The 22,791-nt window shown below is 45.9% G+C and overlaps 1 long non-coding RNA gene across 2 annotated transcripts in view; it reads right to left on the reverse strand.

Moving 5' to 3' along the window:
• Positions 1–1,623: 1,623 nt before the first annotated feature.
• LOC122200918 overlaps positions 1,624–22,791 on the reverse strand; it is a 154,966-nt gene continuing 133,798 nt past the window's right edge. For both annotated transcript variants that reach the window (XR_006193988.1, XR_006193989.1), the window contains 3 exons: positions 16,801–16,948; positions 2,216–2,415; positions 1,624–1,831 (listed from right to left, as the gene is read on the reverse strand). This is a non-coding gene — a long non-coding RNA (uncharacterized LOC122200918). The remainder of the gene's footprint in view (positions 1,832–2,215; positions 2,416–16,800; positions 16,949–22,791) is intronic.

Below are 22,791 nucleotides of genomic sequence, written 5' to 3' on the forward strand. Positions count from 1 at the left end.
CAAAGTCAGATGCTTAACCGACTGAGCCACCCAGGTGCCCCAAGAGATCCTGGAAATAAAAAAACATGTTAACAAAGATGAAAAATACAACAGAAAAATTTAAAAGATCTCCAAGAAAGTGGACAAAGCTAAGAGAGGAAAGACCAAAAAGTAAAATATAACATAAAAATATAATTCCTAAAGATCTTATAACCAAATAACAGGAAATTTCTAGGAAAGCTGAGGCAATGAGGTAAATACAACCATCAAAAATATATTTCAAGAAAATGTCCCAGGACTAAAAGCATGAGTTTCTGATTAAAATTATTCATCAGAACAATGGATTAAAAAAAAATTAAAAAACAACCTATACCAAGGCACAACATTGTGAAATTTCCAAAGAATAAGGACCACGACAAAATTCCATAAGTTTCCAGGGGTGCGGTGGGGGCAGAAACAAAACAGGTCACACAGTTTCAGGAATCAGAGAAGCTATAGACCAATGTCAATCTGGGAGATGGAAGACAATGGAGCCATGCCTTTAAAACTCTGAAGGAAATTAATTTCCAATCTCGAATTTTATTCCCAAACTATAAATAGATCCAATAAATAAAGTGTGAAGGTAAAATAAAAACATTTTTAGATCAACACACACACACACACACACACACACACACACACACACACACACAAATTGCCTTCCATTCTACTCTCTCTGGAAGCCACTAGAGGAGGCACTCCAACAAAATGAGGGAATAATCAGAATAAGACGATGATGTAGGTAGGGCACAGTTCACAAGAGGGCCAGACCAGGCCAGAGGTGAGGACAGCCCCACAGATGCTGGGGAGGCAGATGCCAGGAGGACTGCTGTGCACAAGGCAGACCGAACGAGGTCAGGAGGCTCCTGAGGAGAAAATGATGACAAACTTTACGTAAATGGAAGTCTTGAGGGGAGAGGTAGACATTTGGCGAAGAGTTTGGAATTTAATTACTGATTCGTACATGCCATCCCAGGCCATGAAAAATATGACAAATATTAGTTCTAGGAAAAACCAAATGTTGTGAAGGAAAGGAAAAACGATCAGGTGGCTAAATGCATCACCTGTGAAGATCATCACATGGAATAATAATATAAACACTGGATTTTTATCTCTCAAAACCATACTATTGCTGTATTATAATGAGGATGTGGGGAATGGGAAGACTGTGAAGTGGGTTCAGGAGAGCAAAGACAGATAAATTCCGTCTTCCATGATGGAAAGTCCTTAGATGGTGTCTATAACGAACACTCAAAAAGTAGCACTATGAGTAAGGGAGTAAATAACAAAATTCTCAGCTTCCTGGGGACAAGCGGTTGCCTCTGAGAAGGGGGTAATGAAGATGACGACAGAGTGCTTCAGTTTGGTATAATTGACTTTATAAAGCTAATTCTCCCAAATGTTGTCCATAATTAACTTTCATTAAAAAATTAAAAAGAAAAAAAGAATTTTAAGGGGGGAAAAATAGTATAGATAAAGGCCTGAGATGTGGGTTTTGACTCTATCTAAAGTATAATCTTGGGGGGCAATGTGTACCAAGAAAGTGTGTTCATTTTTTTTTTTTTTTTGTACTTAATTTATTTTAGTCAATATATTTTTAGGGAGGAAAAAAAAAAGGCTGTTTTTCAGGTGACGTGAAATGTTCCAAGGACATGTTGGTCTTTTCACTGCCCTGGGAAGACAAAAGCAGAGGAGAGAAACAGGAGCCATTTCTTTTGGTTGCTCGGAGACCTTGCGGGGGTAACGTGAGAACACGAGGGCATTTGAGACACGCCTGACAATGTCGAAACAGCAAGCGGCCTCATCTTCCATTCTATATTTTGAAATAGGAAAGAAAACAGATGAAATAGCTTTTTCATTATTTTCCACATCCCGAAAGGAAATTCACTTCAATTTTAATAACATTTCTATTTCTTATTTATCATCATGCAAACCTTATAAAACTTGCAAACCCCAAATTTGGAGAGATAGGGTGGCAGGATGAAAATGTTTCTGCTATCAGTCCTTTTTTTTTTTTTTTTTTTATTGAACTAAAAATAAAATCTATGTTACTTTTGAAGGAGAAAACAGATGGATAATAGCTAATTCAACGAATGGCTGTCAAGTCTCGGGAACCTGGCTCAGGGCTACGCAGCCAGAAGCAACACCCAAGGTCACGGCATAGAACTGGTCAAGTGCAGACACCGGTCCTGCTCACCTCGCCCTGACCTTGCATCTCACGCTGACGACACAACCAGCCCTGGACAGTGTCCACCACTGCTCCCACTCAGCCACGAATGATGCTCTCATCCTCGGCCGCCGGCCACGAAAGACTCTTCCTCTTCATCTCTCCTTGCATCGCTGACTCCTGATTTGAAACCCAGGTGGTGTTTCTGCACGTGGGGCTTATAACCATCCCTAGTTACAGGGAGAGCGAAGAGTGAGTATCTGGTATTTCCAACTACCCACCAAGATTCCTAACATGGAAGACAGAGTTGGTGATGTCAGGCTGATGGCAAAGACATAGTAATAGCAATGATGGCAGTCATAATTTGGGCCCCATAAGGTGCATTCAGCCTAACTGGGTTAGAACCCTTGGCCCTTCCTTTTCTTAGCAATTCAGCCAAGCAGATTCTTACTTAAAGGCCTTTGTTCCTGCTGGTCCCTCTCCCTGGGATTCGCTTCCCTCCAACATGGGATTCTTTGTTACTGGTGGGGGAGTCTGCATTGTGTGAATGGAGGTCTTGGTTCTCTGATCCCCCAAGAAAGATTTACCTGAGGAAACTGGCTTGAATCAAAATAGCCAGAAGGAAAGTACCAAGCACAAAGCAGTTAATTAAGGACATACACTCTCCAGGTGGGAGAACCAGCAGGCCCAGAGGTGGCAACAGCCCTGAGGCTACAGGGGTCTTCATTTTATGTGAGTGGGGTCTTGTGTAATAGATGAGGTGGCTTCTAATAGAGGCTCCTTCCAATCATTTGGGGGACTCCTCCCACAGGTTGGGAAGTGGAATTTTTGACCTTACAAGGTTTGTGTGTGTGTGTGGGGAGCCATCATGGCAGCTTTCCCCCACAGTGGGGGGGTGCTAACCTCTATGCAAATGAATTATAATGAATCTAATCGTTACCCTGGGGCAGAGGTGGAAGAGGCGAGCACAGGTTCTGTACCTGCAGCTCTTGGTTTGTTAGCCACAGGGGTCTTGGAAGCCACAAAGTCAGGATGTTGTGCCCTCAGGCTTCCAATGTGTCACCTCTTTATCATGGTCCCTGCCTCCAGCTCCTGTCTGTCTACTCCATCATCTTCACCCATCTTATCATCTCAAAAAGGCAAGCTGTTCAAAGCCATATCCTCCTTGGCATTTCATAACCCCCTTCCATGATTTATGTCTCTCCCTGGAGCTTATCATGGTGAGATAAACTATATGGTTTACCTGTTGATCTTTTCCCTTGCTGCTTCTTCCCTACTCCCCACTATCCCACTTGGATGTAAGCTCCATGAGAGCTGGGGTTTTGTTTGTATTGATTACTGCCGTATTCCCCCCAAACCGAGAGGACTGTTTGGCACTTAGTGGACATTCTATAAATATCTCGTGACTGAATTAGGTTCAACACCCAAGTCGTTTAAGCCTCAGCTCATCATCTGTAAAATGGGGCTGATAATAGAAACTACATAATAAGACTGTGTGAAAAATTAGGTAAGATTTGTATTTGTGCCAGGAGAGGGTGAGTGTCCCTGTACCAGGCCACCTTGCATTCCTTGCTTTCATGTCCACCCTCACTCACCAGGTCAGTTAGACTGAAGCCCCTACCACTTTAGGAAAGGTGTCATGGTAGGACCTGAGAAGAGAGACATTACATTCTTGGCCATTGAGGTCAATGCTCTCTGTTTAGAAGCAAGACAGGAAATACTTAGAATATGTGATCAACTGGAACCAGTTTTTCCTGTCTCTCCACCACCCACCCCCATAAAATCTCCAAAAGTGGAAGGAGGGAGAGAGCATCGGAGAGAAAGCAGTGGGACTCTCAGAGGAGCTGCTCTTACACTCTACACCAGCCTCCCTGGCCCTGGGGGGCAGCTTCCAGAAAGAAAGAGGGATCAGAATACTCTTCCAGAGACAGAGGCCCTGGGTGCCCATGAGTCTCCAGTGGCCCCAGCATGGTGCTGGAAAACAGCTGGGCTTTCCTATACCCCATAAAATGGTTTCAGATTTAGGAGAGAAAGATGCCAGGGAATGGCAGAGACCAGGCAGCCAGGGACCAGCTGGGACAGAGTGGTGTCTGCACGCCTGAGGCAAGGATACCAGCGACCAAACACCAGGAGATACATCTGGGCAGCCACCATCCTTGGAAAAAGAATGACCTTGGGCCAGAAGCCTCAGCCTTTTCTCCACCCACACTCATGCTGAGACACTACTCAACTCCAGGATGTAGATGACACACGGAGGGAAAGGAGGAAAAAGGGAAACATTCTGAATTCACCGAACTCAATGCAACTTGGAAAATACTAAAGTCACCTTGAGCCCCAGTGATGAGTAGAAGTGGGTGTCTGCCATCACTCAGAATGGGGGCTTGAAAAAAAACTTTTATAAATGAGTAAGTAATTAATAAAAATAAAGTTATAGAGAAATACAGAGGATGATGTTTATTTGATCAGTGTGTGGCCTATAAAAATTATCTCTACTAAAATATGTAAAGAACATATTACAGCATCTGGCACTTAGTAAGCGACTAAATAAATGGAAGCTACAATCATCACCATTACGACCTGCCAGACCCCAGGCCACTCACTTTGCATGGGTCAGCTCTAATTCCCACAGCAATCCTGCAAGGGAGATATTATATTATTTCTATTTTGTATTTATTTATTTATTTATTTATTTATTTATTTATTTATTTATTTATTATTTTTTTTTTTTTTTAAATTAACATTTATTTATTTTTTGAGAGTCAGAGAGAGACAGAGCATGAGCAGGGTTGGTGCAGAGAGAGGGAGACACAGAATCCGAAGCAGGTTCCAGGCTCTGAGCTGTCAGCACAGAGTGCGACGCGGGGCTCGAACCCACAAATCGTGAGATCATGACCCAAGCCGAAGTTGGTCACTTAACCGACTGAGCCACCCAAGCGCCCCTTCTATTTTGTATTTAATAGAAATAGGACTTGAAAAGATTCGAATAATTGGCCAAAGTCTCTTGCTTAGGGAAGGTCAAAGGTGGGGTTTGACGCTGGGTTGCCTGACACATCCAAGGCTCTCGCGCTGCCTCACAGGGGGTGGGGGTCCTTCTCGGTGAGGTAGGTGAGTGCTTTGTCCACAGGGCTGGATGGGGCTGCCAGGGACCGGTGGGCTGCTGTCGGTCACCGCAGTGATCCCATGCAGCCAGTGGAAGTTGAAATTCATGTTGGCCTCTCCAGAGTTTCCCAGATAGACAGGCATTGCTTTGTGATATAGACCGAATCCAGGGGCCAGTGGGCTTTCAAATGAGACACTGGTTGATAACCCTCAAGGGGCTTCTGATCACTCAGCCCCAAGACCCTCAAGTCAGAAAAGTATGCATGAGAAGGGCAAAGTCTTCCATCCCAAAGCCTAAAAAAATGAGTTGGGGAAGGAAATCCTTTCCCATCACAGCTGGGGCAACATCTGGATGACAGTCTAACTCCAACTGATATGATGGGTTGGCCCCGCTTTGTGAGGGCAAGAGGAACCCAAAGAAGGGGTCAGCATCCAAGGCAGGAGCCACAGAACCTAAAGGCCCAAGGAATGGGCCAGCAAGGGATGCCAGCAAGTCACGTGGGTCTTCACTCAGAGCTGTGAGGGGACCAGTGGGGGAGTCGGGGTGGTTTCTGTGTCCATACCCACGCACACTTGGATTTTCCTGAGTGCAGGTGAGCCAGAGAAACAAGGGATGTGCGATTGTGCACGGACTTCAGAGTAACTTTGCTTTCTCTGCCCACAAGTCACACGTACGCGCACACACACATACACACACACACACACACAGGCCCTGGACCCAGTCTTGCTCTTGTGCCGGCTGCCTTTTCTGAAGTAAAAACGGTCCTTCACGTCTAAGTCCTTCACTTCCTTCCACTTGTTGGAGTTGCTATTTAAAAGATTGATTTGTATAATGCTCCATGTTATCACCTGGGTTCTCCACTCCATCCCCAACACTTACCTCACGTTTTCTTCCGGGCTTTATGGGCTCTTGCTGTTTCTGGTGTTGTCTCAGTGACTGGCAGAATACAGACTCATGTCGCAGGTGGATGTGCCCTGCTCTGGTCAAAAGGTAGGTCTCCCAGGATAGTGGTATCTGGGAATGTCCTCAGCTGTCATCTCAGACCAGAAAGGACCCAACGCAACCCAGACTAAGGGTTCCAGGGCTGAAAACCCAGCCGTCCTCAACCAAGTAGAACTCCCCCTAGGGCATAAGGAGATGAGGATTTGGGAAACATGGAGGAGTTGCTATTTTTCATAAGGACCGATGACCAAAGCCACAAAAGTGGGTACTAGAGTTGAGCCCAGTTAAAAAGGCCTGATAAAGTCCCGCCCCTTTCCCATCTTCTAAGATCTCTATGTCCATGCATAATGAAGGGGTGGGGGCGGGTTCCTTGAATGGAAACTTTCTGGATAGAAGCCCAGGATGGTAGGAGCAGACTCCTCATCACTCAGAAACTTTAAGAGATTAAGCGAAAGACTGGCCAAAGACATGCGCTAAACCACACTCAGTGGGGGGGGGGGGGGGGGGGGGTCTTTGTGCCCAAGACGCAGGCAGGCTGCAGTGTGTCTGTTCCAAAAGGAGGGAAGGGTCTTTGGGGATGGGGAGGGGAAGGCCAAACCCACTTCAAAGTGCACTCCTAAAAGTCTTATGCTCCCTCTGATGGTGGCTTCTACGGTGATGTCTCTATCCTCATAAAAACTCACCATTCTGGCAGAGAAAGAAATCGCCCAAAGACATAGCATCAATTAGGTCTCAAAGAGCTCCAAGATGATAACTAGCCATTACTGAGCTCTTAAAACACGCCAGGCCCTGTTCTAAGTGTGATTTGACTCTCAAGCTGTGGTATTCTTACTACACCCTCTGAGGTAGGTATCCTTTACTCTCTCCATTTTATAGGTGAGGAAACCAAAGCACAGAAAGCCTAACGTACACTACTCAGCCCAAGGTCACACAGTAGGAAGTGACCAAGCTGGGATTTGAGCCTGGGGAGCCTGACTCCAGCACTGAGAGCTAAGCCACCTCACCACACTGCCTAGCCTGTGCTCACTTCTCTCAGAGCCCTTCACCAAATGCACTGCCATGCTCTGGTTACTAGTTCATCTCCTCTGCTCTTGACCATGAGCTCCTTGAAGGCACATAACATATCTTAGTGTTCTCTATTCATTTTTAAATCCTAACAAAAAATATGGTTCCAGTAGGTTCTCAGTAAATGCTGAGTTAAACGATGGGTCTGAACAATTCTTACAAAGCTTGCACTATTGCAGGGGAGAAAGTGACTAAGAAAAAAGTTTGTTGACCTTTTGCCATGTAAGCAGTACCATGCTGAGCACACTGCACTTAACCCCCACCTTCATTCCCTAGAATTCTCTGAGGGGTAAACACTATCACTAGGCTGGTTTCACAAAAAAGAAACAGAGGCACAGGGAATGTAAGTGGCAGACACAAGGCCCCACAACTAGGATTTTCATTCAGGCGTTTGACTGATTGCCCTAGCACTTAATGATGACCCAATATAGTGCATCCAGGCTAGAATCGGCCACGGGGAAAGAAGACAATGAGGCACCTAAGGGCCATGGTGGAAGAAGAAAGAATAATGAGGGGTCTGAGGAGGAGGGTAGCCTTTCAAGCAGGGGATCAAGGAAGTCTTCCTGGAGGAGGTGGCACCTGAGCTATATCTGGAAGGATGGGTAGGATCTGAACAATCAGAGACAGGCAGGGCAGGGCAGGGCACTCCATGCAGAGGAAACTGTATGCGCAGAAACAGGGGCAGGGCACTATGGCATGTGCAATAAAGAACCAGATGACTTTCACTTGGCTTCAGTTCAGGATGAGTGACCAGGAGTGCCTGGAGACACACTGCAGAGAGTTTTGAAAGACAGGCCTGTGTGCTTGGATTGAGTTGCTAGACAACAGGAAGCCATGGGATGCTTTTGAGCAGGGGGTGATATGTTAGGGCTGTGCCTAGGATGACTTCACAGTCATAAAGAGTAGGGTTTAAAGCAGGAGGGGTATCGGCAGGGTAAAGAACAATTAGGATTACTAAAGAAATGGGGTCAGAGTCTTAGCCAGGCATGGAGAGGGGAGAGTGGAAGCAATACATAATTTGAAGCCAGAACCAATTACTTAGCTACTGGTAAGGTGTGAGGGCCGAGAGGGAGAGAGTTAAGAGAGATGTTAAGGTTTTCCTCTGGGCTCGGAGGATGACAGCTCCCTTAGCAGAGAGCACGCACGAGGGAGCGCAGACCGTGTCAGGGCTGGTGGGTGACTGAAGCTAATGAGCCGATCCCCTCACACTGGGAGCATTTTCTAAAGGGTCAAATCTAAATTCCAGGCCATCCGCCCCCTACGCCAGAAGAGCTTTCGTTGGTAAGTCGGGGCTCCACTTCCATTTCTTAGACAAATTCTCTGTTTAGATTTGATTTATGCAGGGCAATGTATATCAGATATCAGTGTCAGGCATCAACAGCTGCCACACACACACACACACACACACACACACACACGCACGCCCACCGCCACTAATGACCAGCAGCTTAATGAAACCCCTTCCCCTGTGTGAGCCGCATTAGTGAGCTGATCCACTAATAGAAGACAAGCCGTACAAATCAAAAACTAAAAACTTCCAGATTTCATCCTGCTTTTCCTTATGTCACTTATTTTATGCCGCGTGAATTGGATATTAGTTTCCCAGTTTCACTGAGATGTCGGATCACTAGGGTAGCTTGAGCAGACTCAATTTCGCTTCGAGTAATAGAGTGAGATTATTCAAAATTATTTCCAGTGGGCTGAGCCTGCCTGTTCCTTCTGTTATGAGAATAGAAGTAAACAACTCGACACCCTCCTCGCAAGCTGACATCCTTGACACAGCGCCCCTATGCCTAGCTCCTTAATCGCGAGAGCATTTTGGTTTTAGCCACGCTCAATTAATTCATCCAGGAAAGGGTCCAGTCAGAAAGAGTTGATTTAAAGTGAGATAAACTGGGCATCTGCTTGGAAAACCAGATGATCCCAAATATGTCTTTCATCGTGAGAAAATGAAGAGCTCTCTCCATATTTAGAGCAGGAACTTCGCGGCTGCATTTTTTTTTTTTTTTTTTTTTTCCTTGAGAGTTTCAGCAGTAGCAGTGACAGAAGCCACAAATGGGACGCCTCTCCTGGAATCGAGCGGGTCTGTGCTGCTGGGGATGGAGAGACCACCCACCTGCCCACAGCCCCTGCTGGCCTCTGGGTCCTGTGGGGCCCGCAAGGAGGGCTGTGGAGTCCAGTAGGGTCTTTATCCCCAGCTAGACACACAGCTGGTCCCTCTCGCAGTTGAACACAGAAGAGCTGAGCTAGCACTTGGAAAAGTGGGATGTCGACATTTTTTGCTCAAATTTGATAAGCAGCGGAAGATTAGCACCTTCCTCGAAGTCTCTGTTTGGAACAATGTTCCTTTCAAGGCATCCAAATTTGGCAGAAAATTCAGAGCCTGCAGACAGGCCTGAAGCTCGTGGGGAGAAGAGAGGGGTGGGAAGATCTGAGCTGGGGAAGGAAGAGATGCAGTGACAAGCCCCCAATCCACAGCTTTTAGGGCTCCAGGGGAGAAGGAAGGCCTACCACGTGGATTGTCTGCCCTAGCAGCCCTCCTTGGGCCTGGTTTCGGGGTGTCTGGGCTAAGCAGAGAGGCCAGACAGCAAAGCATCTGTCTGGTGGGCAGGGAGACCTGGGCTCTGGTGGCCTCAAATCACCCCGGGCACCCTGCTTCAATGTGCAGAAAGCATTACATGGCACAAACAAGCTGGGGAAATAGGGGACCAATCGGAGCATTGAAAACAGGCTTTTCTGGCCTCCCAGGGAAGGCTAGGGTTTCGGCTCTGCTCCCATCTCCTCACATTTTCCACTGATGTCACCCCAGGCAAATAATCGGTAGAGAGCAGACTTAAGTGGAAGCGGGGTGCAGGGGGCTGCTGTGTGAACAGAGCAGTGGGATGGAGAGAGAAGCAGGGCCCGGACTGGCCCCTGCTGCGACCCGAGGTGTGGCCTCCTCACTGTGAAGCAGGACCACAGGCCAGGCATTTGTTGCAGCATGAAACCTTCCTCTTGTTTCTTGATCAAAACCATGCTAGTGAAGTTACGCCTCTCTTCAGGAGCACAGGGATTTCTGCTTCAGGCCAGCCCTGACTTTGGCTCCCATTGTCTCAGGCAGGCAGGCAGCGTTACATAGCAGGCAAGCATGAGGCTGATCAGGAAGGGGGTTCTGGCCTTGCTCCACTGCCCTCTGTGCCAGGAGGCACCCTCAGCCCTTCTCTGGGGCTTGGCTTGTAACAGGTACCTGGCCAGGGACTTTGGTCGCGTAATGGGCCGTTCAGTGAACGTGTTACCAAAACCCAGTTTGAAGAACCCTGCAGATAAACTTCTTCAAACCAGCCGAAATTCAAGAAATATTAATTCAGTGTCTCCTACATTCATTGGGCTAGGTACTTTCATATAAATCATCGATATGCTTATTTAAAAAACATTTTATCAGGGCACCTGGGGGGCTCAGTCGGTTCAGTGTCCAACTCTGGATTTCGGCTCACAGTTCATGAGACCGAGCCCTGCATTGGGCTCTGTGCTGACAGTGCAGAACCTGCTTGGGATTCATTCTCTCTCCCTGCCCCTTGCAATCTCTCTTTCAAATCAAATAAACTAAAAAAAAAAAAAAAAAAAAAAAAAAAAAATTATTGGGTTATCTGTTCTGTGTGATCACTTTGTTAAGCACTGGAGATAAAGCAGTGAGCAAGATAGACACAGTCTCCCTCTTCTCAGAGCTCATGTTCTAGTTCCCTCATTCGTACCTGGCAAAACGGGGATATAGTATTATTAGCAGCATTTTAAAATTGAGGAGAGAGATAGAAGCTCAGAGAGGTGGAGTGCCTTGCCCAAGTTCACACAGCAGTTAAGAGCATAGTCAGAAGCACAAACTCAATCTTCTGGCTTTAAAACCGGATTTCTTTCCATTATATTACCCTGAATCCCTATGCACGGAATAGCAGGAGAGGGCAAAACAATTTCCCCCGCCTACCAGAAAGAAAAGGGAGAGCGGGAAACAGAGAGAGACAGAAGAGAGAAGAGAGTAAGCTTCTGCTCTGAAATTCTGACAACAAAATATTTTTGTAAATCCTGTCTCCGGCCATTACTCTCCAGGTGGCCAAAGCTCTGACCCGCCCAAATTCTATTCCTGTACTCCAAATATTTCTTATACCAACCAGGCAAGAAATGCTGAAGGGGCTGACCAAAAAAAATAAGGCTCTAATAATAATAATAATAGGCTTGCATTAAACCAAATAAAGTCATTCTGAAATGACTAAAGAGAAATAGCAGAGGAGAAATGCCCCTGGGCTCACGCTCTGTTTATGCATTGCACATTATACCTTTTCATCACAATTACCTAAAGTGGTACATTTGTACTTCCATAATGTATGGAATTCATTACATAGTTTTGCAATGAAATTATCACACTGTGCCTGGGACATCTGCACCCTGTCATACATCATTCTATTCATTTCTAGTTAATTTAATCCCAATATCTGCCCACATGATAAGACAGATGTTCAGCTACGCTGCAGCTTCAATGGTTTTCTGCCTTGAAGAAACTTGAAGCCGTTGAAAGAAATGACATCTTTCAGACAGAAAGCTTACAGTATTAAAAAGTTTGGGGCTTTTGCCACTTGACTATTATCAGCTTTATTATGTGTTGGTCTATCATAGTAACCTCTGCCGTGAGGATCCACATGTGAGATTAACAGGCACATAAGTCTAATGGGAGTATTTCTATGAGTGTTTCTATAGCCACTAGAAATGAATCCCCATCAAAACTGGTTTAGAAATATCTGCAGGTCACTCAAAAAGAAAGAAAATCGAGACATTTCACACTATTACATTAGTCACAGTCGCTGCCTCGCAGGGAGAGGCAGAAGCCATTGTTGCCTGAGTCCCTACTGTTCCCTGCACCCGTCTGGATGCCTGGCTCACCTGACCTCCTCCACTCCACGCTGCGCCCCCGGGTGGTGGCCACTGTGGTGATTTCGCCGCCAGAGGCTGCGACTTGTGTCCCTCCACGCTTTCTACCACTGCCCTGACTGTGTGTCCGTACCAGAAAGTGCACGGGCCTCTGAGACAGTTTTCCTTCAGTGTGAATTCTGGCTCCACCCCTCACTGTCTGGGTAACTCAAGGAGAGTAACTCAGCCCTCCTGGAGCCTCAATTTCACCATCTGCACGAGGAAATAATGACAGTTATTTCACAGAGATGCACAGATTCGATAACATGCATAATGAATTGAGCACCATGCTTCATGCCATAATATTAATATTACTTTTAGCAATAAGAGTAATTTCATTTTCATTTTCATATATGAAAAATGTCCAGCATAGTTCCTCCCTCACAGTAGCCTCTAAAGATATAGCAGGCATTATATGATTACTAATAACATCATTGTTATTGTTACTGTTGTACAATAAATCCTATTATAAAGACAACAATTTTCACACTCCGAAGCCACAGGTGGGAACAATTTCCGATTTTTGCAGCTGTCAGCTCTTGTTTTTATTAGGTCACACAAGAACTGCAGTGGACCCTGGCATTCCGTGCACATTAAAAGGGATTTGGGTAAGGGAATCACAGATGAACTAAAAACATACGGAGCCAGAACAGAAACTTCTAAATGCATCATTTGTACGACCTTTGAGTAGGCGGCACCCTGAGGACAGGAGGAATCATTACATGACAGAAAAAGGATCCAATTGCATTCCAATCAGTTTATTCAAGAAACATTTAATGAGCAGTGAGCCCCAACTAAGTGCCACAAGGTGTGCTGGGCTGTTAAGGGGGGCAGGGCTGGTAAAGATATGGATTCTGCGTGAATACGATATATACACACACACATACACATATACATACACACACACTCACAAATATTTCTAGACAGCTATCATTTTAACACAGAGATATATTTTAGCACAAAATAATGGATTAGCCCATGGGTCTAGACGGAGCCTTTCTTATTCGGGGATCTCCTGCTAGCTTAGCATATGCACACTGCTCACCAAGTTGCAGGCATGTTGCATAGTCATATAACTTAGTTTCGAGAGAATCTTGCAAATCCAACCTATTGAACTCGCTCAGTAGAAAATATTCAATGTCTTTTCTCCACCATCTAAGGATAGCTTAATATATAGCCTCTCTATTTTGTTCTTTTTTTCTGTTCTGTTCCAAACTCATGCATTTATGGTACTTACCTACTGCATTGTACTTTGGACACACTTCCTAAATACACCTTCCAAATACATATGTGTACGCACAGTGTCTTTCTTATTTTTTTCCTTCCAGCTTGGTCATAGGCATAGCACGTGGCTTTTTTTATTATTTTTATTGCACGGCATTTCACGATCATCCTTCATTTCATTAAAGGATTGCTTAAAGTCTGGGTGTATACACTTATTTGCCAGCCTACCACCACTGAAAATTCCTTATACTTGAGTTGCTCTTTCTGGAATTCCTTTGGAAGGAATGGTGTGCCCCGCAGCTAACTCTTAGATGACCTGGAGTCAGGGAGAGGACAGGGAAGGTACACAGTCTCTGCTTTTTCTGATCTAATAAGAAGTTAGAAGTCAGGGGCTTCTGGATGGTCGAAGAAGAAATAATGACTCAAGGCCTGAGCCAAAACTGAGCAAATGTTGCAGTGCTTGCGAGCCTGAGCATAAGAGAACACGGAACAACACGGGGATGGGATTCACCCTCGGGCCGGCAATCTGTGACCCACAGGCCTTCCCATCAACAGCATCAATCAAAGGCCAGGATACAGAATGACTTGGTTCCCTGGCCAGAACCAGGAGTCCTGTTCCTAAGATGGCCTCCCCAAGTGCTAGAAAATATCAGAGGTTAAAGTGGCCTTGGGGACCAGCTGATCCACTGGTCTTTAAAAGAAGAGAAACAGGAGACTGAAAAGTATCTGTTTCACCAGCCCCGTGCTTGGCGCATAGTGGAAGTGTAGTGACAGTTCAATGAACCAGAGTGAGCTGAGGCCCAGAGAACTCGTGGGGCACACCAAATCAGTGACAGAGTCCTCCGTGGAACCCAGACTCCCCAGCTCAGATGTCCTTATATCTGGTTCTGGTCACCAGACAGATTCACCTTTCCAGAGCCATGAACCCAGAGGGTCTCGTGGTCAGGAATGACATGCCAGAGGGCTAATCCCATGACTTCCATCGCTCACAGCAATGCCCACCTTCCTATGTCCTGCAACATTTGCCCCATCAGCAATCAAAGGTCAAGTCCCTTTGCTCTCTGACCATTTTCACCATCTTTAACTTGAGGCGATTGGTCCACATCATTAGAATATACACAGGTCCTTCACAATTTTTTTTTTTTTTTTTAATTTTTTTTTTAATGTTTATTTATTTTTGAGACAGACAGAGACAGAGCATGAACGGGGGAGGGTCACAGAGAGAAGGAGACACAGAATCTGAAACAGGCTCCAGGCTCTGAGCTGTCAGCACAGAGCCTGACGCGGGGCTTGAACCCATGAACCGTGAGACCATGACCTGAGCCGAAGCCGGACGCTTAACCGACTGAGCCACCCAGGCGCCCCTCTTCACAAATATTTAATGAAGGAACAAGTGAATGAATGAGTAACCACGTATTCCATTAGGTTTCAGCGTATGAGCTAACAACTATTACAAGTAAATTCCTAGAGTTCTGCTTTAAGAAGAAATCTCAGGCAGTCTCTGGGCTTTCTGGAAGGGAATGTTATAATTAATTAGTAAGGCTTGGCATGGGTTCAGGGCCCCATAGTGTGGCCCAGGTACTTGCTATTGCCCAAACAAGATAATTAGGTAGCAGGAGAGAGAGGAAGAAAAGGGTGCATTTTGGTTTTGTGGAAGGGGAAAGGGTGGGAAAGCAGAACCAAAGGTGGGATTAAAAGATAAAGTCACTATTTCCATTCCAAATTCCTCTGATGTTGCTGACACCATGAGAGAAGACACGTTCTTGCCTTCCTAAGTAGTGTTTCCCTCCTATTCACACTTGGTTTCCATTTGAGGCCTAGCTAAGCGCTCCCCCCCAGACCCCTGTGATCTCTGCTTAGGGGGGCTCCTCCCTCCTCTCCTGGAGCAGGTCCACTGCGGGCCCACCTCCTAAGTGGAGGAATCTGATCAACCTGGCAGTGTATTTCCAAACTGCACCAGAGCCCTTTGTGGAGACTGGTTTTGATTGTAGGTGATACCTAGCCTAGGTTCTTAGGCCAAACAGATCTGCCGTCAGCCATCGGTTTTGCAGATTATGCTTTGTCTGATGTAGGGCAAACTATTTACCTCCTTTGTGTAAAATGGAAATAATAATAATGCCACCACATCCTAGGACTGGACAAAATGGAACAGCCCCTGTAAAGGGATTAGCACACTTTGTACCTTTGTATGAAGCTATCTGCCCCTCCCCAGCTGCAGTTTGCTTTAGGCCAGCCACTTCTAGGCAGCACCAATATTGTTCCCAAAGAGCCACCATTGCTTAAATGGATGGAAAAAAGGGGGCCTTTCCTCTGTGGTTTGCTGCAAGGGTAGCTGCTTTTCCTAGATCCTGGAAGCCAGCTTAATATTGAGTTCCCTGGCTGGGGGCCTCCAGATAAGCCCTGAGCATATTGAGCTCCAGCTGTTGAGCGGAGGAACAGCTGGAAATGACACAATTGACACCTAAATGGAGGCGATGACCCTTGTACAACCGCCTCTCGATTGCCTGCACATAACTTTCTGCCTCAGCCTTGCTGATTTGTGAGTGGCTGCCCAGCCCCGTGCTGGCTTCTCAAGGTGGCCCAGGCTGGAGTGGTGCCTGCACGGTGGTAGTCATGGTGGTGCATGTGCACGCGTGTGTATACATGTGGTTATCACCACCAGCCTCCCATGTAGCCTGGGGAGTGCACACCGATTTCTCTCATCTATGCCTCTGCTTCCCACTGTATCTGGAAACCTGAAGCAGTCCTTCAAATAGTCACCCACTGGGCAGAGCAAAACCATTCTTGGCTGCTTTTCAGCCCCAGGGCCTGCAACAGCAATCTTTCCTGGGCCATTCTCGAAGGCAGGCAGGATGGTGTGCTAGGAAAAGCACTGACTTCTGCTATCGCAAAGGCTGATTCCCAGCTCTGTCATGTCCAGCCATATGACCTTGGGTGAGTTATTTATTTTCTCTGTCCTTACATAAACCTTGCCCAAGGTCACATTTGGGATTACTGACCCTGGAGCCCTTCTGTCTGACCACTGGGCAATACTGCCTTCCTCGTTTCTGCATTAATCCAATCTGATTCCAGACAGGAGTGTGTACCTGTAGGCCTTGCCTAGATCCGTCCACCCCACAGGCTGCCACTCCCTTCAAAGCAAACTGGGGATGTCTTTGTAATCCCGGTAAAGATGGGAGCTTCTTTATACCCCTTCCAGTCTCTCTTTTCTTTATTAAAGACAAGGAAAATAAAATAAGAATTTTTATATAACTATATCTGTTAGGGGCTATAGTTGCTAATAATCCCACCAAGTCATTCCTGGCTTACAGATGAGGTTTCTGAGGATCACAGAAGTAAAGTGACTTACCTGTGTTCACATAGGTGGTAAATAAAATGGCAACTTGCTTTGGAGACCAGCAAGGGTGGAAGGGTAGCCACTTAGCCAGATGGCAGGATCACGAGACACTGGTCTGGACCTCATCCCCCAATTCTTTGGCAGTGACCGGGGAGGAAGCCTGTGGGGATGACAGGAGACCCAAGGTGACCTCAGGGGGACGGCGAAGAACCACATGGCAGACAGCAGGAGAAGTGGGAAAGAATGGGTCTGAGTCCCCCCACAAGCCTGCAAAGGAGAAGGGGGAGTGGGGCAGGGGGATGGGGAGTGAGGGAAGCTGGAGTGAGGATATAGACTTCCCTGGTTATTTTTCATTATTATTGAGACCTATCATGTGACCCTTCCTTCTTAAGCTGGAGCAACTTAAAGAGAAAAATCTGTCACACATTTCCAGAAAGAGCATCCCTATCTTCTACATGCATTCAGAATATGTGTGTGTACATATATATATATATATATATATATATGTACACACACATATATATATATATATATTTTTTTGAATTTAATTTGTTCATTTTGAGAGAGAGAGAGAGAGAGAGAGAGAGAAACATGATTGGGGGAGGGGCAGAGAGAGAGGGAGAGAGAGAGAATCCCAAGCAGGCTCCACACTGTCAGCTTGGAGCCCAACACAGGGCTCAAACTCACGAACTGTGAGATCGTGACCTGAGCTGAAGTCCAACGCTAAACGGACTGAGCCACCCAGGTGCCCTGAGAATATATTTTGAGTTCCTACTCAAAGCCAGGCATTGTTGGGGACTCAGGGAATACAATAGTACGCAAGCCCAATAAGGTCCTTGGCCCCATGGAACTTCTGTTCCTGTGAAAAGACATGTCTGATAAACACATAGACTGGTGGTTATGACCCCGGGCTGGTACTGCCTTCCACGTGGGGACATCATGTGTTTGTGGGAGATATGGTGGACTGGGGGGCGGGGTGATTGTCGAGAAGACTTTCTCTCCACACCTCATCCCTGCTCTGGCATTCAGGTTGTACCAGGATTGTAAAATGCTAAGTGTCCTGAAATCAAGGATTCATTTCTGCAAAGTTGAAGATTTGCCCTGCTCAAAAGCCAACAGCACTCTGGTTGAGAACACAATGGATGAAAACACACAAAGAAATAAGGAGACTTTAGACAGTGAAAAATGCTACACAGGGAAGAAAACAGGGTAATGTGATGGAGGGCACAGTAGGATCCACTTTGCATTGGCTAATGTAGTCTGAATGGTGGCTCCAAAGAGATGTATCTATGTCCTAATACCCAGAATCTGTGAATAAGGCTTTATTTGGGTAAAGGGTCTTTGTAGATGTGATAAATTAAGGATCTTGATATGAGATCATTCTGGATGATCCAGGGGAGCCTTAAATCTAATGATGTATGTCCCTCTAACAGAAAGGCAGAAGGAGAGTTGATCAGACAGAAGAGGACACACAGACACACAGAGGAGACAGTCATGTGAAGATCAGACTGATTGTCTAAAAGGCAAGGAACACAAGGGTTGCCACGGCCACCAGGAGTTAGGAGAGAAGCAGAGAACATACTCTCTCTCCCCTGGAACATCCACAGGGAGTGCCATCTCCAGAACTGTAAGAGAACACTCTTGTTACAGTAAATAAATCTGAAGATGTCACATTTATGTTGAGACTGCAAAGAGGGATGAGCCACACAAGAGACATAACACACGCCAAAATCTGACTTCTGTAGGTAGGAGGAGAGACAAAGTCCAGGCCAAAAAGATCCATGCAAGGGGCAGAATGGAGTAGCTTAACCAGAGCTAGAGTAGAGTAGCCTGGATCCAACTCCTGGGGTTCAAGTCCTGGTTCTACTAATTAGTAGCCATGTCGTGGCTGTGGGCAAGTTGTGATCTGAGCCTGTTTTCCTTACCTAAAAACGAGCTTAATAATAGTGTTCCTCCCGGGTTGAAAGGAACGAGTTAATAATCATTAACTCAATGCTTGGCACAGAGTGTGAGCTCTCAATAAATGGTAGTATAATCACTATTATTATTTCAATTTGAAGTCACAAATGGCCAGAATTCTCTTCTGCTGATCACAAAGGCTCAGGTGGGAAGGCTGAAACTGTGCATAAAGCTGCAGAAGAGCCACCTTATGTCAGCTGAGTCTTCAGGGTTGGGACTTCTCATTTCAAGTCAGTGGTCCTTGTGAGGGCGGGAGGAGAGCCACCAGCTCACAGCTCCCTGGAGGACAGTGCTGGGGGACAGCTTGGCTGGAGCTGTGCACAGCTGGCAGCTTTCTGCCTTTCAGAGGTCGGCTTACATGCCACCCAGCTCCCCCTTAAAAGGCACAAAGCCGCCTGATAAACAGAAGATTGTCAGGTCCTCTGATCCTGCACCTGAGGGCCGGAGGGAAGGGAGAGGCCCTCTGTGCTCCTTTCACAGGACGCGAGGAGCTGGCTTGGCAAGCGCAGTCCTGCACCACACCTGCCCCTCCTCGAACATTTGAGGGCTCCAGGAAAAAAAGTCTCCTGGTGCAGATGAAGTTTCAAGAGGAAGGGCCACTTGCTAAGTTACCTCCCAGAGAGGACACTGATTCCTGGCCTGCAATTAGCAAGTCAATGAGCAGTGCTCCTCCCCACTCCCAACACCAGGCTGGACAAGGTCAAGTTGGGTCCCTGTGCATTCCAACCCCTGTGGATCGGTGGGGAGAAGAGGCCAGGATCAGGCTGAGGAAGGGAGGCCATAGGGATATGTTGAGGGCTGAGCAAAGGCTGAGCCAGGGACTTGATTAGCAGGCAGGTTCATTTAGCACAGGAGTAGTCAGGGTGGGCCTACTACACCCCAGGCATGTGCTAGGTTCTAAGATATAAAGATAAGTCACATGAGAGTGTCCCGCCCTCCCAGTGCTGATGGTCTGGTAGGGAATCTGAGTCTAACCCAATATCTGCACAGACAAGTGCACAATTACCAAGTCAGAACAACTTGCTCCAGCCACCCCAGGGTCCCCATTGCTCTCCCCTGGGGCTTCTGATTTTACCCAACCAGACACAGGACTCCTTCCACTGTGTGTCTATCCACCCATCCCGGGCAAGAGGGGCCTCCCCTTGTAACTCTGCAAGGGTTCAGTCCCAGCAGCCCTAGTCTCTGAACTCGTCTCGCCTCCAAGATGTACAAATGGATTTTTCCTCTTTGTCTTTTCCAGAAGACAAAAAGTAACTTTTAATTCAATTGCTTAAATGAGAGGAGACTGATCACTTTTAACCAAAAATTCGGTGCTTATCAAGTACAGATAATTTCCAGGTATCGGCTGGGTGTGCCATCAAGAGTCACACACACAATCAATGCACCTCCCCCCCCCCCCCCACACACACACAATTATATAAGATTGTCAAGTGCTGGCTTCTGTTCCCCAGCATGCAGCCAAAAAAACAGAACTCAGAGGCTGGTATCTGCTGATGAGGTGAAATGTCGCCCCCCATTTCCAGATTCCCAACAATTCCAGAGTTTTCTTTGCTGACAATAATTTCAGTATTTCTACAGAGTGGAAGGAGTTGCCATTAAAAAATGTGTCTGGCCATTTATACGCTGGTAAGTGTCTAACCAGGGAGGCAGGCACCCTTAGCAGTGGCTGGCAAGCAAGGATGGGTGTGTGAAAACAGCAATTAACAGGATTTTAGGCAACAGTATAATTTTGGAACTGGCTACTACCTTTTACATTGGCTGGCATTATCTGTGGGCCTGAAAGCTAATATGGATCTAATATTAAGGAATCATATACAGTGTTATGCGTAAAACGGCATCCGAGCTCTTTATTGTCTGCCAAAATAGCTTCCAGTGTCTTAGGTCTGAGAACAAAGACTAATTTGTGGATTACAAAGGTCCACTTACGAACATGCCATTGCAGGTATTTTCATGCCAGACTTGTGTGCATGAATTTGCAGTTGGTTCGTCTGCTTGTGCACATATGCATGTGTGCTAAGCATTAGAAACTGGCTTTGGAGACCTCCACGCCATCTATCTGACAAAGATTATAAGAGCCAGTCTAATCACTCATATGCACAGAGTTCACCCCTAGTGGGGGAGATTCAGTATGTACACAAATAATAACGGCACACGTACACAAATGCCATGAACGATGTCCAAACAGAACACACAGAGTTCTGGAGGGAGAGAGAAGTCTCTGGTTGAATTTCTGGGGCTTCAGAGGTTTTATCTGTCCTTAAGGGTTTCACTGGACAGGCTGAGGTCGTTTTAGACAAATTGCATGGCTTGAACAAAAGTACGAAGGGGTAGAGGAGAAAGTCAGGGAACAGTGACCCAGGCAATCACAAAATCCCTTGCAGGTAACAGGTCTTCAGTTCAAGGGGGTCTCCTGGAGACTTTATCCTAAAGCATCCTTTGTGTCCTTCAACCTGTCACATCTCACCTCCTAAAACTTCACCAACAGTTAAAGCCTCTTTGTTCTCCTTCTCAACTATAACACCCTATTTACCTGGACTTCCTGCAGGTGTTTTAACTGCCCTGTAAGTAGTCAGGCCACCCTTCAAGACTGGCCTCCTGAGAAGGTAACAAGATCCTAATCCCAGTAAGTATTCAACCCAAGGCAGAATGTCTTCTTTTTTGAAATATGATAAATAAACACATATGTCTGGGCATTATAAATCACACCAGTAAGCAAATGTTAGTTGTTGATGTTGTGTTCATGGCAGTCATGTTGAGGATGACCATGTCCATCAGATGAGGGCTGGGCTAGAGACCTAGTAAACCTGAGACAAGGAAGCAAATTTCCAAGAGAATTAAGTGACTTACCCAAGGTGGTCCAGCTAACAAATGGGGAGACCCCACATCTGGGTCCTTTTCATAGCACTGCACTGTCTAAATAGTGTTTAACATTCAAATCAATACACAATATCCATTTCCATCTGCCTAAATAAATTATAGGTTTCTAAAAATGGCACTATTGGGTGTTAGCATTTATGTTAGAAATACCAAAGTTAAAAATAGTTTTCAAGCATTATGGATTTTACCTTCAAAAGTTACATTCAGATGATTGTATAATTTGGGCAATTAAATGCATTCTCATTATGTATCCATTGGCACTGACTTTCTGTCCATCTGGACACGTCTAGTGTAGAAATCAAGGACTTGGAACCAGACTGTCTAGTTTTGACTGACACACTAAAGTGCAAGGCCTTAAGCAAGATCTTCAACCATTCTATATCTCAGTTTCCTCATCTAGAAGATAGTGACAAAAATAGTACCTATCTTACAAGATGTGAGGATAGAACAAGTTAATACATATTAAATGGTTAGAACAGTGTCGGGCGCATGATAAAAGTATAGTAAAAGCTTGATACTCTTATTATCATCAGTTAATAGGGTAATTTTACCTAGTAGAAGCTCTTGATTTCCATATTAAGGGCTCAGAATTTGATTAGAATCAAGCACGCCATATCTTTGTCCGTGTACTTCTACTCCTTGTGACTGGGTCTGAGTTACTCAAAGCCCTAAATCATGGTCACGCAGCAAAGAAATGGCACACTCAAACAGGTAATAAAGGAGAATTTAATGAAGGAACTATTTATAGAGGTGTGGGAAGGATCAAAGGAAACTAACAAGGAGTGTGCAGCACCCCAGGGCTAGCAATGGTGGGAGCCACGGCCACTCCTTGGTCTGAAAGAACAAGTTAGGTAGTGTTTAGGGGAGTGAAAAGAGAGAGCTACAGCTGTCAAATAGGGTCACTTGATAGGAGCTCTACCCTTCATAAAGGGATATAACCATACAAAGTTCTCTGGTAGAAATGGAGCCAGGTCCCATGTAGCATTCTCCTGCTGGTGCTTTCCATAGGCCAAACCCAACCACAGCTGGGGAGCAAGAGAATCTGAGCAAAGCAATGCAAACAAGTTAGCCTCCTGGGCACGGACTGGTAGAGGTTACAGTGGAGCCAGTGGAAAGAACCAGCACAATCTCTTTCTCACTTTGCTATGAGGTCCTATAGAAAATTTA

This window comes from Panthera leo, chromosome D1 (assembly GCF_018350215.1).
Source record: "Panthera leo isolate Ple1 chromosome D1, P.leo_Ple1_pat1.1, whole genome shotgun sequence".
In the NCBI taxonomy this organism is placed as follows: Eukaryota; Metazoa; Chordata; class Mammalia; order Carnivora; family Felidae; genus Panthera; species Panthera leo.